This window comes from Bidens hawaiensis, unplaced genomic scaffold, assembly GCF_021521415.1.
Source record: "Bidens hawaiensis isolate Kalapana, Puna unplaced genomic scaffold, B.hawaiensis_p1.1 tig00008869_1, whole genome shotgun sequence".
In the NCBI taxonomy this organism is placed as follows: domain Eukaryota; kingdom Viridiplantae; phylum Streptophyta; class Magnoliopsida; order Asterales; family Asteraceae; genus Bidens; species Bidens hawaiensis.
Window position 1 is genome coordinate 117,768 of NW_027491641.1, and position 20,131 is coordinate 137,898.

General features: G+C 37.3%; 1 pseudogene; it reads right to left on the reverse strand.

The window, feature by feature from the left end:
- Positions 1-3,692: 3,692 nt before the first annotated feature.
- On the reverse strand, positions 3,693-5,038 carry LOC143530229 (ATP synthase subunit a pseudogene; annotated as a pseudogene).
- Positions 5,039-20,131: the final 15,093 nt, after the last annotated feature.

The following is a 20,131-nucleotide window of genomic DNA, read 5'->3' on the forward strand; positions in this document are numbered from 1 at the left end:
TGCTTAATTCTCTCGAACTTATGCTCTGATACCAACTTGTAAGGCCCCGGTCTCGGTGCCCTACATTGTACGTCGGATTTACTCATAAACATAGTTCTACAAATCAGAGTTAATTAAAACCTTTCGTGGAATTGTTAACTTAAATAATCTGATACAAAATATCCAAATCTGGTCTTTAAGCATAACATAAAATATCGTTTTTAAAACATCATGATAATTCTTCTTCAGATGCCAGCCGCTTCAGATAATGTCATGTGTCTCCCTCAAGCCAACTCCTTTAGTCTATTTACCTGCGTGCATACTAAAAGTCAGCTACACTAAGTGAGTTCTAGTTAATCATACATACAATACATTCTCATACATACGTATCCAAAGATACATATTCATACTTAACTTGAGTTCCAGCTTTATTCTTAGAACTTAACAACTTTTATAAATATCCATAAGAGGAACATTATAGAAAATTTACTATTGTCCATGCGAGGAACACTATATACTATCCATATAAGGAACACTATATATTATCCATAGAATGAACATTGTGAATTATCTATAGAAGGAATAGTATATACAATCCATATAATGAACTCTATATATTATCCATAGAAGGAACAACGTTTATTATCCATGGAATGAACTTTTACTTAATTATATAATATCCATTTAAGGAACACTAATAAGGTCTACAATCCTTATCCACGCTATCCCATCCCACGTCTATGTCCAATAGTAGTTAAAGGGATTTGCCATCCTAACTGTCTATGTCGGACGTAGGGCCCGCATACAGTACATATACCTGCTTACCCGTACCACATATACAATAATTATATATAACGTACCAATGTAAGCAAATTATATCATAACCTATGGACACATTGGGCATCCTTCACATTAATTTTCTAACCATCACATTCCTTGGCGATACGTGCAATATCCGAAGATCGTTCACGCAACGATAAGCATTCATTTATAACCTCAATATAATAACTATAACATAATCATATATGGCATACACTTACCACTTTAGGTAAGTGTATTAACATTTCACATTAATATGCACACAACCCCAAAAACATAACAAGGGAATGGGGATATAAACTTACTTTCGTCATGCTTCTGATGACGGTTATATCCTTCCTTTGCAACATACGACTGACTGTGTAATAAGGCACATTACTCAATTACTACTTCTAGACTTCGTTTACTTCACCGGCCTTTCTTTCTAATTCCTACATATTTTAAACGTTACCTTTCTTATTAAGTGGTTCCTTGTTCTTAGCGTATTTACCATACAAGTACATATTCTTTGCTTACATACGTGTATGTCTTACATACCTATTCGGTATACGCACATACATGTTATACATACATACATACATACATATACGGTATACATACATCGCATGCATACATGTATACATACATTCATATTCGTCACATGGACTGCATTCATATGTACATATACATTATATACTTATACACGACTTACATACATATACACGCTATATATGCATATACGGTACACATACATACATACACGCTATATTATATATATATATATATATATGGTACACATACACGCCATAGATACATATACGGCTACATACATATGCGGTGCATATACATACACGCCATACATATACATATGCGCTACATACATATACGGTACATGTACATATACGGCTCTCATACATATATGAAGTATATACATATGCAGTGCATATACTTACACGCCATACATACACATTTGATATAGATACATATACGGTACATGTATATACATGGCACTCATACATATACGGCTCACATACATACGGGGTGCATAGACATACACGCCATACATATACAGTACATATACATATACAGCTTACGTACTTATACGGCCTATACTTATACAGCCTAATGTTCAGACCAACTTTATTATTTCGCGTTTTTAGGGTTTTTCTTTGATTCTAGCGCCGTCAGCCTCCGTTAACCATCATGGTTGGCCAAATTTTGGTCGTTTATAATCCAGGTAGCTTCGGGGTGTCCAGATCTAGCTAAGGTGGCCCTTAAGCTCGTTTTTGTTTGATTAAACACCCGAATAAAGCTAGATCTAGATTCAAACGCCTCATTCGCCATTTCGGGGATGCGGTGTCGGGTTCTAAATTATCGGGTTAGTTGAGTTAAATAATTTCTTACCTTCGGTTAGTCTTGGATCGTTGAATAGAATAGTGTGGAGAGTGTTTGGCTGAAGTGTATGTTTTTGATGGTTTAGGCCAAGGTTTAGAATGATGGAGATGGAAAGGATTTAGGGTTTAAGTGGTATTTATTCTCCCTAAGCCCATGGACATTAGGCCCATCTTAATTCTAAGTCCATGATCTAATTCTATCAATTTAGCCTACCATTCCTTTTATCTTTATTATTATTTTATGATTATTCTTCTACTAACTCAAATTAATTCTTCCAACATTAATATCATTCATAGAAATTTCGGGATGTTATAACGTTGTCTTATATTTTTTTCGGCATTGTGTTATGTTTTGCGATCTATTGTGTCTTTTTTTAGTTATAATTGTGTCTTTTGTTCATTTTCGTTATTGTGTCTTTGATCTCGACATTGTGTCTTTCTGTCTTTTATTTTGGAACGGGAATGACGGGGGAAACGTTTTAGTTATTTATTTATTTATTTTTTGAGTTATAAATTTTTATTATTTTTTATGAATTTATTTATAGGTTTTTTATGTGGTTATAAATCTTTTTCACGCCTCTCATTTTTGTCTCCATGTGTATTTTAACTTTACCATTTTTTTCCTTTTTTTTTTCATTCTTGTATGTTTATCATTATTTATCTTAGTTTAACTAAACAATTTTTTTTATAATTTAGAAAAATATAATTTTCAGAAAACCCCAAAGTAGCGAACATGTTTTGAACATTTTATGAATATACTTTTGTTTATCTTTCGTTTATTATAGTGAGTACAACGAAACTAAAAGGGTACTAGTTCGCCGCAACGGGACGGGTTTGATCTCAATAGTTTAAACAAGGTTGACTCATTTAAATTTTTTAACAATCAAATAATTTTACATTCATTTGAATACTTTTGTATTTAAATATTTAACTGATAAGGGCCTTTTGTTTATTTGTTTTTCAATTACATGGAGAGTAAGGTGCCAAAATCGTCTATGAGATTTCTTTTAGTACCTAGCCAAACAAAAAGGCTGGAAAGAGCGTTTAGACTACTTATACCCCTCACTGAGAATCAGAGAAAGGAGAGGATAGGACCGGTATTAGCAGAATAGATGGCTTCCTATAAGAATCCATCTGATGGTATTTAGTAAAGACTTTCATAGATGCCTTCCTTCATAAGAACAGGTAACCTGGTAGGTGAGTCACTCTCCGCTAACCTAGTAGGTGGGACTTGCTCTACTTCTCTATTTCATAACACTAGCCAACCAGCGTACCTCATTGTCACTTCACCCCTCTCCTTTCAGTCGAGTGTCAGCTCCTAAGCTTTGGTTTTAGCCCCTTTTCATAATAAGGTATGCGCTTGATGTTGAAATTCTAGCTCTAATGATATAGTTCCTAGTCTTAGTTTATGTTTCTCACACCCGGCTGGCCTATCTCTCAAGCGAAATAGTTCAGGAGGTATTTCTCAATCAAAAGGGAGTCCGAGCACACTCCTTCGGGTACCATTCCTTACCTGTAGAGCTACTTTGTTAATAAGAAGCTTAAAAAATGAAGCCCAATTCTTTGAAATCCCACTATAGTAATGCCAATAAAAATAGAAAATGAGAGACCTAAAGTAATGAGAAAATGACTTGTAACTGTGAAGTTATAAGTTACCATACCCTGAAGATTACAAAATAACAAACAAGTAAAAGTGACCAAGATGCAGGGGAAAAACTTTTGTTTAACATTTCTGGAAAGACCCCCTATTTGTTCATTTACCAGGTTCAGCACGAAATCATAAATAAGCTCTACCAAGGATTGCCAAGCATTTGGTACTAAGTTTCCTCCTTCTTTTTTAGTAACAAAATGAATCAGAAGTATGACCAAACTGAGAGTTAGCAACATAAACAAAGATGAATTTGTGAATGAGAAATACAAGTTTCCTATCTTCATAGGAATCAATGGGAGAATGGAAAATTGCTCAAGTGGGCTGTTGGGCGTAATCGTAAGAAACACTTTTCATTTCATCCCTGTAGTTCCGCTTCTTGCTCTGCGACTTCCATTCAAAAAGTTCATTATGTGCAATTGGATCAGTGATGTTTTCCACTTTTCCAATATCGTCCAAATCATTAACTCCATTAATTTTTTTTCAACTTAAGTCAGAGGTAGCTCCATCTTTCTAGTTTATTTAACTTCTGATACAATTTTCCAGTTTACTCGATAATTTTTTTAATCATTTCTTAATCTTTTATCCCATAAAATGTGTTTGAATTCAATTTCTTACTCCAATCAGTTCTCTCAGTTGCAATCTATAAATGTATTCTAACCCAAATCAGGTCTTGGATAATGAATCTATTCAACCCAAATCAATTCTCTCTTTTCAACGGTCATCATCGTCACCCACAATTTCAATCCTCTTCATAATAAACGGTGAAAAAGATGAAGATGGGGGGAGGATATTTATGATGACTTTCGTTTTTAGATGAATTCAATCGTACCCCTTTTGTTTATGTTAATGACCCAATGGTTTTTGTGGATGGGGGCGTTAATTGGCAGACGCGAGTGTGTCAGGGTGGTGGTGCAATACAGGCGTTTGATTTGGTGGGTTTTGGGATAAACGGCCAAAGATGATGATGATGATGATGATGATGATAATGATGATGATGATGATGATGATGATGATGTAGAAGAAAACAAATAGGGAGAGAGATGGATGTTGACCGAAGATGGTGGTGATGGTAATTAGGATAAGTATCGTGGCCAGAGAAGGTGTGGTGGTGGGAGTAGGTGGTAGTGGTCGGTGACCGTTTAGATAAGATTATTAAGTTCAACGGTATACACCCCTCCCACCAATGAGGGATCCGACGTGGAAGGTGAGGTGGCATCCCTCATGAGAGCCCCCACCCCCATAATATGGTCACACGTGACCTGAGGAGACTAATGATGGTCAGTCGGGTCACACAAGAATGCACCAATTTTGTTTTCCTACCTTTTTCTTTTTGGTTGGAACTAGGGGAGGCTGGTTGATGCTTTAGATGGTTGAGAAGTTGTTTGAAGAAGGTTGAAGATAGTGGTGGTGGTGGGTTGTTAATGGTGTCTTGTTTAGGCATGTATAAGATCAAATAGGGTTTTGTTTTGGGGCTAGAATTTATATAGTTTATTTACTATTTTTTCTTATTTTATATTGGCTCTAATTTAATTAAGGATATTAACATATGTGAAAACTTTTAATAGAAAAAACCAAATAAAGTATTATTTTTTTTCAGCTTTAGTTTATGATTTGTATTTTTTTAAAATTATAGATTAAATAATTTATAAATATTATAACTACAAATATATACTTTTAATATACACATTGTATTAAAAAAAGAAAAAAACATAAGATGGAGAGCCGAGTGAGAAGAATGGTGTTGAGTAGTATATACCTCTTATCCTTATCAACATTAAACATGTTAATTTAGTTTTTATTGAACGGCCATCATACCTGTTAATAATAATAATAATTATAATTTAGTGTGTTTATTTTTTTTAATAACAAATAGGTAAGAAGACAGAACAAACCTTGATTCAACAGTGATAATTAATGGATTAGCAAATTGGACTGGCAACAAAAAAAAAACGTCAATGGTCCAGTTGCAAAAAAGAAGAAGAAGAAGAAGATGGACGAAATTGACATAATTAACTAAACCTTATTGACGATTTTAACACCTTACTCCACTCACTAATGCCAATGCATTTGGGAACATAAATGTAATTTCTTAACGTTTAATGACTATACTTACAACATGTGTATCAAACCATCTGAGTTAGGGATGTCACTCTTACCTCGAACCCAATCCGAGAAAACCCGAACTAGTTCGACCCGAGAATTCCGAACCCGAACCGTTTAATTCGTGTTGGTTATTGGGTCCAAGTTCTTGGTTTCGGTTCAAACCGAAAAACCTGAATAAACTTTTAGTTTTAAAATCATAAATATTTTTTTGGTATTATAAACTAAGTTTTAGCCGTTGACGTTATCAAAATATAGTTCAAATCAATTTTTCTCGTTCCACCTATTATGAATCGATTTTTTATTGTTTAACAATGTTTCAATTTATGACTAAAAACAACTTTAATCTACCACCCTAATCATGGCATACTCTAGACGATTATATCGATCTTTCTTATTATGATTGAACTTTGTTAAATTTTACTCTTTTTATGAGACTTTATCGGTTTAATTTTGTTTTGTTATTGTTTTATTTACATTACGAGTAAAGAATAACATGTTATATTTACATTTTGCAATGTCGTTTTTTTCATAGGATACTTGAAACTCAATTAACCCAACACGAAAAAACCCGAACCCGAATAAATCGTGACAGATTTATGCAGGGTTTCGAGTCTGGATTTAAAACTTTAAAACCCGAAAAACCCGACCCGAAAAATAACGAAGAACATCCCTCATCTGAGTAAATAACTCAATCTTTTATTATAAAAACCAAATATATATTTGTTAGATAGTTTTATATCCACGCATGAATTGTAATTTAGTATTGACTTATAAAAAAGGAACACGTTTTAAATTTTTAATTTTTTTTAATCAGTTAGTAAATTATAGGAATACCTTTTATTGAGAAAAACTTGCCATATTAGATATTTTTAATTTTTTTACCAATTAGTAACTTACAGGAATATCTTTTATTGAGAAAGTCTTGCTATATAGGATACAGACATTTTACCAACAAAAAGAAAAAAAAAACACATTTATGGAAATCAACATGTTTCGTATCATTTTGACTGGCGCAATTAGATAAGGCCAGATCTTGGACACTGTTAGTGGTGTTGATTAGTCACTGTACTTATATTATTAGTATCTAGTGGTATTAAATATTCTTGTGAATAAACCAAACATCCATAAATTGTTCACTTTTTTCATAAAGTTCGTTTATATTTGCCTAATTAATAAACGAGTGAACGTAAACAAACATTTTACTCACTTAAATTTACATAAATACAACGCAAATAGTTATATGCATGAAAGTGTGATAACCAATATTAGTACCTGAAATAACTTTTACTTCAATAAAACGCATACCCAAGTTAATTACTTGCAATGACGTTTCCGTACCCCTTACCTTACTAAAAAAAGAAAGTCATGCTAATCAGTAGTAGTGTCTAAGAGAAAGGGATGGTGCTTTGAGCTACCTACTTTTTGTGATCAAATTAGAAACTTAGCTTCTCACGTTGCCATAGATTCTTCGGAAAAAAGCAATCGGTTTTGCCCAAGTTGTAATGACTAAGCTTGCTCCATGTCGATGAAGAAAAGCGGTTAGCTTCGCTTTCCTGAGAGGAATGGTTTCCGATAACTCTCTAATTAACTATCAAAATAATATTGACTCGGATTGAACATTTATCTACGAGAGAGAACGCTGGTGACATGCTTAACATATGCAAGTCAGACGGGAGGTGGTGTTTCTAGTGGCGGAGGGGTGAGTAACGCGTAAGAACTTGCCCTTAGGAGGGGAACAACAACTGGAAATGACTTCTGATACCTCGTAGGCTGAGGATCAAAAGGAGGAATCCTCTCGACGAGGGGTCACATCTGCTTAGCTAGTTGGTGAGGTAATAACTTACCAAGGCGATGACCAGTAGCTGGTCCAAGAGGATAAATCTAGTTCCGTTACACAAACCGGTATTCTGATCAATATTCCTTAGTAATATTATTGACACACTGACTTTTAAAACCAATCTATGGTTAGGCAATTCAGAAATTTTTAAACCGTTTAGGAAATCCGGTGAGTGTAAAGCTGGATCGAATCTAGAGCAAACAGTATCAGAGTGATCTTTACTATCATAACTGAGGTATTTAACTTCGTCTCTGTGAATTAACGCCAAAAATTTGTAATTAATATGTTTATGGAAATTTTTGTTGAAATTTACATAAAACAAATAATTGGTATGATCCCACTTAAAAACCCAAAAAATGGTTTTTATATGGACTACATCCAAATTTGTGAATTTTATTGATAAGTATGGAAATAATATAAATTGAGTAAACCAAATATAAGAGGGTAAGGGGGACATGTGGATAAGCTTCATGGGTTCCAAACCACAAAGAAAATCCACCCCGACTCATGTGTGTAGATTGCCAAATTGCAAGTCATGGCAAACCTTTGCCATGAACAATATATGAATGTTGGTAAACATAAGTGTGTAATTAATTATTATTATTATTATTACTATTATTAGTATTATTATTATTACATATAAATACCACTATCTCTTCACCATTTTATTTAATTAAATCTTCCATCATTTTTATTTACTCAAACTTCCACCATTTTTATTCACTCAAACCCTCAATGACTAATTTCTCAAATGTTGATATCGGAATCTCATACCACCGAAAGATTCTGATAACAAAATTTTTTCCAAACGGTAGAATGTAAGGCCCGGTTTTGTTATTAGTCTTTCGTATTTTTATCGTGTTAGTTTACGTTTTTATTTTGTTTACGTTTGTATGTATTGGCCCGAGGCCTTGTGTAATTGGAGCCCATTGGGCCTTATTAATGAAATAGTGTATGACATTACACACACTATATATTGTGTGTGTATAGCATACACCAAGTAACCCTTTGCAAAACTTCTATCCTAACTTACAAACTCTCTCCCTCTCCCTCTCTAAACTCACGGCCTCAAGTAACACCACCACAAGATCCAAGATCTCGGTCCTAGCTAGTTGTTTCCGCCAACTAGTTGAGAGGTTGATCCAAGATGACTAGTACTTAGTTTGTTGTGTTGTTTGATCCAGTCACGGGACCTACAATTGGTATCAGATATTTCGGGCTCAACTAGTTGTAGATCTTGGGTCACAACCTTGGATTTTGGTCTTGTGTGTGTGAAAAGACGAATTTTCAAGAAAATACGCGGGTTCGGGTTCATTTGTTCTTCAAAGTTTCAAGAAAATATGTTTGTTTTAAGTTCAAGAATATGTTAAAGTTTGTGTAAAAGCTTGATAGTTTAGTGTTTGATTTCACAAAAGTTGGTGTTTGTGTTGGTGCATGTGAAAGCTTACCACAAAAGTTGTGATATACATGCATTTGGGTTTGTTTGAGAAACGTGACAGAAAGCTAGTTGGTGACTTTCCTTATACAGAAATTCGAATACAATGTTGAATCCGAATACGTGGATCCTATTCGAATACAAGTGACCAATTCGAATACAACTTTATTTCAAATGCAATTGTATTTTGAATAATTTGGTTGGATTCAAATACATTCTGGTTGTATTTATTCTAAGGAAATTGTATTCTATTCAAGTTCAATTCGCATACAATCACTGGTTCGAATACAATTAGTTGTTCGAATACATTACCTTGTTTGCATACAACCTATTGTTCGCATACAATCTGTTCATTTGAATACATTATGTAATTCGCATACATCACCCACATTCAATACACTTAGCTTGTTGTCCATCTAAGCCTAAGTCAATTGTATTCTAATTGTAATCTCTGTCATTCGAATAAATATCTCATTAGAATACAAGTGTTTATTGTATTCGAATATAAGTACTCATTCAAATAATTTTGTATTCGAAACTCACCTCATTCGAATACAATTGTATTCGAATCTACACCTTATTCGAATACAATTCACTTGTTCTCTATAATTACTTTCAAAACACCTATTCGAATACACTGAGGATTAGAATACATTGGACTTAGTTTTTGAAGCAGTTTTTTATTTAATTATTTGTTCTTTGAGTTATTGAGAAATGGCAAATCCAATTCCTACTGATGCAAGTAAGGAAGCGATAAAGTATGTGATTTTTGAGAACGAGGCTGGAACCACGTCTAAGCCTGCAAAGCTGATGAAGTGGGACTATGATTTTGATGAGTTCAAATGGAGATTTCAGAATTACCTCAAGATTATCGATTACAATCTTCTCAGACCCTTTGAGCATGGTCCACATCGTCCTATGACAACCGGTACTGATGGTGATATTCCTAAAGCAATTGAAAATTATGATGAAGATGATAAGAGAATTCTTGCTGAAGATCAAAAAGCATTTGGTTTTCTGACCGTATGCCTTTCACGGGAAATTGCCCTGACATTGAGAGACTACACCACTACTAAGACCTAGTGGGATGCCTTAGTTAACAAGTTTGAAGGCAACTTGGAAATGAGAAGCAGTCGAAAAGGGATGTTGAAGGGAGAGTTCAACATGTTCAACTACATTCAAGGAGACACAGTTGATAATATTATCTCCAGATTTGAACGGTTGATTACCAAAATCAACGGTGCTTGGATTGAATACGAACAAATTGAGATAAATGACAAGCTTCTCAACTCTCTCCCTTATTCCTGGAGTAGCATTGTTATCACCATCAGGAGAACCACAAATCTTCATCTTATCAGTTTATCTGATCAGACCTCACTTATCAAGTCGTTTGTGATGGACGAGAAGTTGAGGATGAATAATCACATTAGTTCTCTTTCAAAGGCTGGTATGGCAACTGGAACTAGTGTGAGTTCAGCGTTCTTAAACCAGACCAACACCACTACTCGGAATCCAAGTTCAACCTTCAACATTGCTGGTGTATCTCAAGCTTCATCAAGTTCCAACTCAAGCTCCTTTCATTCTGCTGTTGATAAAGCCGTGGCTCAAGCTCTTAATGATCATGGAATCAAGTCTACCCCAAGCACTCCAGCTTACTCTGCTTCAAAGCCCCTCTCTGTTGATAACTCCAATGTGGCTTTGTTTCATGCCTTTATGGCAAGTCATGAGGAGTTGTTACAAGGAAAGCTGCTTCCTCCGTCGTTTGAACAAAGAGATCATCCCGAGATCAACTAGTATGATCTCAAGAAAATGGACATCAAGTACCAGATGGCCATGGCCGTTCATCTTGCTACCAACTTTATGAAGAAGTACGGGAAGAGTACGGGAAGAATAGTTTCAACTGTGAGGAACCAGGTCACTTTGCACATGAATGGACAAATCCTCCAATGGTTGTGGGTGACATCAAGATCACAGAGATGGCTGACAATGAAGGTGCTAAGAAATATGACAAGAGAATCCCCCAAACTACTCCTTGAAGTCAAGGGTCCCAAGAATCAATCAAGGAAGCTCTTTAAACGGGAACTTGGAGTGGAGCTCTAAGGCGATGATTGCTAGGAATGCCGATTCAACTGTACCTGATTGGGAAGGGGGTCAATTTGAAGAATTAAAGAATCCTCTGAACTTTGCTGGGATGGAATTCACCGATCAGGCTAGCACCTCTTCAAGCACCTCCGATGGGATTCCTACACCTGCCTCGCTCGTTCCCGAGGTACACAAACTTTGCACACAATATTGTATTGATAAAGTTCTTCATTATAGAAATCACAATGCTAAGATTATAGAACAAATACGTTGCATTAAAGTTCAGAATGATGATCTTAAAAAGGCTGCAAAGATTTATACTACTAGGAATAACACTCATGGTAATGATATGGCAAAACTTAGGGAAAAGGTTACTACTGCTACTAATTTTGCCCAACGTTATGAAAATCACGTAGTTGAATAAACGCTAAGATTGCCAAATTAGAGATTGAATTAACCCAAAGAAAAGTTGCCATAGAAAACTTTGAGCTAGCTACCGAAAAGCTGAATAAATTAATTGGGTCACAAATGGAGTTAAGAATAAAGACTGGAATAGGCTATGATAGTTCTGTTGTACCACCGCCTTTTAATAATAACTATACTAGCCTTCCTCACTTTGATTTTAACTCTCCTCCTAAAGAAGAAATGATCTATGGTATTGGTCATGTGCCCGTATCAAAGACATTTGTTCCTGCTGCTCCCAAGACTGTTAATCCAGCTAATTCTTCAGTTAATCCTAATAATAGTTTATCTTCTGTAGCAGTTTGTGTAGAATAAAATGAGTGTATGGAAACAAACAAGGGTTATGGAGATAAAAACTTACTTTTTGATTCATCTATATTCAACCCCGTCTGTATAAATATTGATTCCAAAAACATTTTGAACATTGATGTATTTGATGAGAGTGTTCATGTTGGCACTTCTCTTGAAAATGAAAATGATGTTTCCTTTTCTGATAGTGATTGTGAAACTATTTTTGATGAAACCATTTTTGATAGATACGAGCATGAAAAGGTATCTGTGAATACTAACTTACCTAGCTGTTCGTCAAATGATTGTAAAGTTGAGGAAACGAAAATTAATGAAAATTGTTTTGAATAGGAAAAGGCAAGTACATCCGGTAAATATGTGCCACCCCATAGAAACAATTTTTATCAACCCACTAATCAACATTATCAACCTCAACTGTACAATCAATTTGATAATAGCTAATATGGTTATTATCCACAGGATTATGTGAATTCTTTCTATACATATGTTTTTGATGATCGCGGTCATAGATCTGATAGCTTGTTTGTTCCCGTACAACCATCTCCTTATTCACCACAACCTATGCATTATAATTCTGACTGTTTCTATAGGAAGATAGAACAAAAATTTGATTTGTGTGTGGTAACTCTTCTCGCCTTGCAAGACATTGCAAGAACTGGCATAATATTAAAAGGAAAACGAATAGTCGGTTTAATCAATTCCGTTCAAGAGCTAAATCAAGCTCAAGAACAAGAAATGATCAACCTGACAGTTCTGCTAGTGAAATGGATATGAGATCCAGAAATAAAAAGAATGATAAACCTCCTTCTTGGGCAACCAAGAAGGAAGGAGCAAAAAGGAATTCGAAGACTGAAAAGTCTGAGAATTAAACAAAAAGAAAGAAGAAAAGAAATCCAAAGATTGAAAAATCTGAGGATGTTGTTTTTAAAATCGAGAAGAAGACAGTGTCGAAAAACTTTTAAAAATCAGAAACCTGCACGTGCATGGAATCCTAGAGATTGTTCTTCTGATTCTGACACGTCCCACAACTTCATAAATAATAATGTGAAAAGGTCATTTGACAACCATGTGGTTGACCCTCGCGAGACAACTAATTCTCGGGAACCCTTATCTAATTAGCTGTTAATGTGTAGGGTCAGGCAAGACGTTCTGTAAATAGTTTATGGTATTTGGCTAGTGGTTGTAGCCGACACATGACAGGAGACGAATCCTTGTTGTTTGACATAAACCGTTCGATGGCGGATACGTTTCATTTGCTGGCGATATGGGTGGGAATATTACCAAAAAAGGTAGAGTGTCGAAAGGAATCTTGATGTTTAATGACGTCAAGTTGGTGGAACAATTGAACCATAATCTGCTCAGCGTCTCTCAAATCTGCGACAAACAGTACTCCACAATGTTCACTGAGAATGAATGCTTGATTCTTAAACCGGGTGTTAAGGTCCCGGAAGAATGGATCTTGATGCGTACTCAGAGGCATAATGATGCTTACATAATAGACATGAATAGTTCTTATTCGCGTAAGACCACTTCCTGACTGTTATCTAAGGCCTCGGAGAATGACTCATCTCTATGGCATCGACGTCTCGGTCATGTTAATTTTAAAAATCTAAACAAATTGGTTAAAGGGGAACATGTTAGGGGATTGCCTGTTAAATCTTTCTCTTGCGTTGAAAAATGTCTTTCATGCTCTAAATGCAAGCAACACAAGCTCCCTCACAAACCCAAGACGGTCAATTCCATATATTCCATTCTTCAGCTGTTACACATGGATTTGTTTGGTCCTATTACTCCTATGGCAATCGGCCGAAAAGCCCATTGTCTTGTGATTACTAATGACTTTTCCCGTTTCAGCTGGATTTTCCTTTTAAGGCATAAGGATGAAACCGCACAGTTTTTTATCAAGTTCATCACTATGGTGGAGAGACAGATAGACAAGAAGGTGAAGTGTATTCGAAGCGACAACGGAACTGAGTTCTGCAACCTATCTGTAGATGACTTTTGCAGTTCAAATGGAACAGAACGTCATTTCATTACACCTTATACTCCTCAACAAAATGGAGTTGCTGAAAGACGAAACAGAACACTGATTGAAGCTGCACGAACAATGTTGTCAGATTCCAAACTACCTCTGTTCATTTGGGGAGAGTCCATCAACTAGTGCTCAACATGATCCAAAATTTTCTGAGAAGGATTATGCTAGTTATTTCGTTGGGTATGCATCCAACAAAACTGCTTATCGAGTCTACAACAAGAAAACCAAGCTGATTTTGGGATCCTACAACGTTGACTGGCAAGAGCTAAATCCTACTGAAGGTCGCACGAGACCAGACTGGTTGTTTGACTATGATATTTTGTTCAATCAGTTTCGAGGCATGTCTATTCCACATCCTGCTAGTACTCAAGTTCCATCTTCATCACAAGAACTGTTGTTGATGCAAACATTGAACAACAGTTTGTCTGAAGTCGATCTGTCTGTTATGCCTGCCCTGCATGCTCCACCCTTTATTCCACCCCCTCCTCAAGTCAATAATCAAGTTGTTAATCATCGCGCTCCTCAAGCTGCTCCTCTAGCTGCTCCTCAAGCTGCACCTGAAGCTGCTGTTTCTACTAATACGGTGGAAGTTGAAGATGGATCTGATTCAGATTCAGATGATTCCTTCCAGTATGCCGACAATGTGGACCAACATTAGACTGAGCCAGTTGCTGATTTTCAATTAGCTCCTAGTGTGGTAGAATTTGTTGCCACACCTCCCTCTGCAAATGAAACCGTTCAAATAGCTACTCCTGTTGAAGAACCTGCTACTGGTGATTCTGATAATACTGCTTCGACTCCAATGGACACCATTGTTGTTCCTTATGGTGAGGATCTTTGGGAAGAACCAATCAATCAAGAGAATAAAGTTGATCAACCTGACTATGTTCCGTCAACTTCTGATGTTCTTGAAGGTTCCCCTTGTATCTTCCATCCCATTGATAGTCTCACTATAAATCTTCAAGGCGAACCAGTAACCATTGTCGAAGACATTCCTCATTCGCTCATTCACCGACGTCATCCATCAGAGAACATTATTGGTTCTCCATCTGCCTGCATCCAAACAAGAAGTAAATCTGGTACAATTAACATATGTATGTTTGCTTGTTTAATTTCACAGGTTGAACTAAAGGACTACAAGATGGCCCTAAGGAAAAACTCGTGGGTTGAAGCGATGCAAGAAGAACTGTTACAATTAAAGAAACTTCAAGTTTGGGGATTGGTTAAGATGCCGCCAAACAAGAAACCGATTGGGACAAAATGGGTTTTCCGAAACAAGAAGGATGATAAAGGGGTTATTACAAAAAATAAGGAAAGATTGGTTGTAAAAGGTCTCTCTCAGCGTGAAGGCCTTGATTACGATGAAACTTATGCACCGGTGGCTAAGTTGGAGGCAATTCATCTGTTCCTAGCCTATGCATCATACATGAATTTCAATATCTATCAAATGGACGTGAAGACTGCCTTATTGTATGGGAAAGTCAAAGAGGAGATATATGTGAAACAACCTCCAGGTTTTGAGGATCCAGATAATCCAAACCATGTTTACCGTCTTGACAAAGCTCTGTATGGCCTGCACCAAGCACCTCGTGCATGGTACACAACACTAACAAATCACTTGCTCAAGAATGGCTACAGAAGAGGTGTTATCGATCAAACACTCTTCATCAAGAATGTAAACGGTGATCAGATCCTTGTCCAATGCTATGTTGACGATATTATCTTTGGATCTACTTCCGATATACTGTGTAGAGAGTTCGTCGAGGTCTTGCAGAATCGGTTTGAAATGAGTTCGTTGGAAGAAATGATTTTATTTTTGGGTCTTCAAGTTGAACAAAAGGACGATGGAATTCTGATTCATCGAGAAAAATATGTTCGTGACATCGTTAAGAAAATCTGGTCTAAAGACTCCTCTCCCTTTCTCACTCTGATCGCTACAGTTAGGGCATGAATTTTATGCTGAGGATCCTTAATCCTTAACTATCTTATGGATAGATTATCCTCGAGATATGTATCAGGTTATGAAGGATCAACGATCCTTGGTATTATTTGTTTACTAATGATTGGGTTTAGTATGGTTATGTGTTAGACAGGTATAACAACTTTAAGATCCAGTCTGCTGTATATTCCACTACAAGACACCTGCAACACATGGTTGAGACTGAAGACTAAGCCAGTGGAAGAAGTAGCAGAATGACAGGACCAATTATTGAGTACTAAGGACGAGATATGTTATTCTTGAAGATGTGCTTGGATCAATGATCCTCCTGGAGAGTTCTTTAGCTGAAGTCTGGATCCGGGATCCTTAGTCAACATAACTATTAATGGATGAATTTCGTATGAAGACCGACGTTTAGATAACAACAACGGCTCCTAGACCAAGTCCACCACTTAATTTGTTAATAAACGGCTATTAGCACGTTGTCAAAGAGCACGATGATGAAGAGTGGAAGACTAGAGGATTTATAGGATATAGTTGTTAGTTAGTTACTTGTTCTTTTTCTTTATATATTGAGTTGTGATCAACATTAGAGGGACACGCATTCACACATACTCTAGTCGCTAAGTTATATGCAATCACACACATAGCATTCATTGTATCCGTTGATCCACAACTCCAACCCTTGTAACCTTTTTTGTGATTAATGAATTGGTGATCGACGAGTTGTCATCACCCGGGGTTTTTTTCTTTCGATCTGAACAAGATTGAAGGGTTTTTCCTCGCAACAAATCTTAGTGTTCACTCCATTTTCATTCATTTAATCGATATCATTAGCATAGCACTATTCCTCACTTTAACAGATTTGGATACATTATCGTTAGCTGATTTTTATCCAAAACAATTTGGCGCCCACCGTGGGGCAATTGGTGCTATAATCCATATTATACCTATCTTTTTCAACCTTTTCATACCCATATTACTGTCAATGGCCTCTCAATCAACCTCTGCTTCATCGATCATGCCATCTACGGTTCCTCTCTTATCAAGGACTTTGCCGCTGATGCCTCCGCCAATCACGGGAGCACCACAGCCTGCTGCTGCTGGAAGCAAGACACAGCTGCCAGTCTTCCAGAGCTCGAGAACCACTGCTTCCACCCAGGTGGTTAGTACTAACAATGATGTTTCATCTATGTTTTCGCATGTTAAAGCATACATGGAGCAGCAAAACAAGACCAACCAGAGGATCCTTCGTGAGATAGAAGATCTCAAGAAGACTAAGAGGCCAGCGGAGGATCACACTCCCCTGATATCCAGGATGCTAGATTTCACCAGTCCAGGATCCATGGCTCAGTTTACTCAAAGATCATCTATCCTTCAACAAGGATCCATGGGTCAACAGACTCAAGGATCCTCACTGTTTTAGCCAGGATCATTGATCCTTCAACAAGGATCCATGGGTCAACAGACTCAAGGATCCTCACTGTTTCAGCCATGATCATCTATCCATTAACAAGGATCCATGGGTCAACAGACTCAATGATCCTCAGCTTTCCCACAAGGATCATCCATCCTTCAACCAGGATCCTCTGGGTTTATCACCAGGGATCCTATAATTCCCAACCCCAAGGATCCTTCTTTCAGAATCAAGGATCCTCAGGAGTTCAGCATCAGCGATCCTCCGAAGTTCATGAAGGAGATATAATCCCCATGCAAACCGTAGCTTCTGGAGGACCAACTCCTATTGCAGACTCCTCTTATCCTAGCTACTCATCCGAGATGCCTACCTTCACCCCGCAAAGAGGTAATCCATATGATTCTATATCCTTTAACGCTAACCGTGGTCCCGTGCAGGATGTAGGTATTTACCAAGCTTGGCCAAGGAGCTACAGAAGCTCAAGGATATGATATCCAGTGTTCCCGGGGTGATACGACCAATCCCCGAGATACCTGAGGGAAGTCACAAGTTATCCAGATTTGCTCCACCTATCTGTGATGCTGAAATCCCGAAGCGGTTCCAGACCCCCAACATGAAGACTTATAATGGGACCACCGATCCTGAAGAGCACGTTGCACAATATAGGGAGCGTATGAAGATCAAACCTATCCCGGAGAGACTCAAGGAAGCTTGATTGTGCAAAGGCTTCGTATCCACACTCACAGGATCCGCCTTTAAATGGCTGCTAAGTCTTCCTCCCTTTTCAGATAATTATTTTTCACATTTAGTTAAGTTGTTCAATAGCCAATTTTCCTGTAGTAGGAAATTTGAGAAGTTAACTAGTGATTTATACCAAGTTATCCAACCTAGTGATGAATCCCTGAGGGATTTTGTTACGAGGTTTGACGGGGAAGCTCTAGAAATCCCTAATCTTGACATGGCTACTGCTGTTGAAGCATTCAAGATGGGACTTCAGAGGGGCTCCCCCTTTTATGATGATCTTGTGATAACTCCTTGCATGTCTCTAGATGAAGTAAGAAACAGGGCACTCCGGTTCATACGATTTGAAGACGACAAGAGGATCCAGGATCATCTGCGGGCTCAAACAAAACAGAAATCCCCTGACAAGAATAAAGGATCCTCATATAGGAACAACAACTCAAAGTCGTACACCAAGTTCAACAATCAAAACTTACGAGCAGTCAAAGAAGAAGATGATGATGAAGACTATCCCTGCATCTCCGAGTATTGTTTCTCCGTAGATACCCATGGCTAAATTTGTGCCATGAAGAATCTAGGGGAAAAAGAAAGGTGGCCCCGAAAAAACGAGAAGACTACCACCTTCAAAGACAAGTCTAAGTGGTGTGCTTTCCATGAAGATTTTGGTCACATAACAGACGAGTGCATTGGGTTAAGGAGAGAAATTGGATACCTCCTGAGCAAGGGCCACTTCAAAGAGCTCTTGGGAAGGAAAAAATTCAAAATCCAGGATCCTGAAGATCTTCCACAAAAAGCAACACCACCACCACCGGATGCTCACATGATCAACTTCGTCTCCAGAGACTATGACATGTTTCAAACATCTTATCCTAAAGAAGAATTCAAGTTGGACGATGAAAGAAGGCCACTCATCCCAGCTACTCGAATAACTGATGAAAGAATATTCTTCGATTCGAGTATCCAGGATCCTCACCAGGATGAACTGGACGTGCGAATGGTCAATTTCATCTCCGGAGGATCCGACATATGTGGAACTTCCTTCTCTACAGCAAAAAGGATCGCCAAAGAGATCAAGTTGGATAACGGGGACCGACCAATAGTATCAACTAATTTAACAACAGACAAAAGAATCTTCTTCGATGAGGAAGACAAACTAAACATCCAGGATCCTCACCATGACGGTTTAATTATTACTTTATTTATTGCTAACCACTATGTACACAGGATCCTAGTGGACAGTGGAAGCTCGGTAAACATTATCCAGCATGATGTCCTTAAAAAGATGAACATTCCAGATTCCGAGATCGCCCTAGAACGTCAGTGCTAGTCGGTTTCATCGGAGAAACCAAGAAGACATTGGGGGACATCAACCTCCCAATTTATATTGAAGGGTTAAATCATATAAAAAATTATGTGTAATTGATAACCTTTCTTGTTGCAATGTTATTATAGGTAGGCCCTGGCTCCATGGGATGAAGGCGATGGCCTCAACTTACCACCAATGCATCAAACTACCTACCCCATGGGGAGTTGTGAAGATAGTTGGTGATCAGGCAGAGGCCAGGAACTATAATTCCTCATCAATGAAGCCAACAGCCAAGCAGACTATAGCATAGTAACCACAGCAACATCCTAGGGACGTACTGGAAGCTCGGGAGAAAGATTTAAAGGAAGTATCCTTGGAACCCGAGAATCCAGATGTAAAGGTGTTCCTAGGATCCAGTATCCCCGATGAGATTGAGGAGGATATGATATCCTTCCTAAAATGAAGAAAATCCATGTTTGCCTTCAAACATTCAGACATGACATGTATTTCAAGGAGGTAATCTCTCATAAGCCCGACCTTGATTTATCTATTAAACCCATCCATCAGAAGCGAAGGAAATTCGCTCCTGAGAGGAACAATATCATACAAGAAGAAGTTGAAAAACTTCTTAAGACCGGTATGA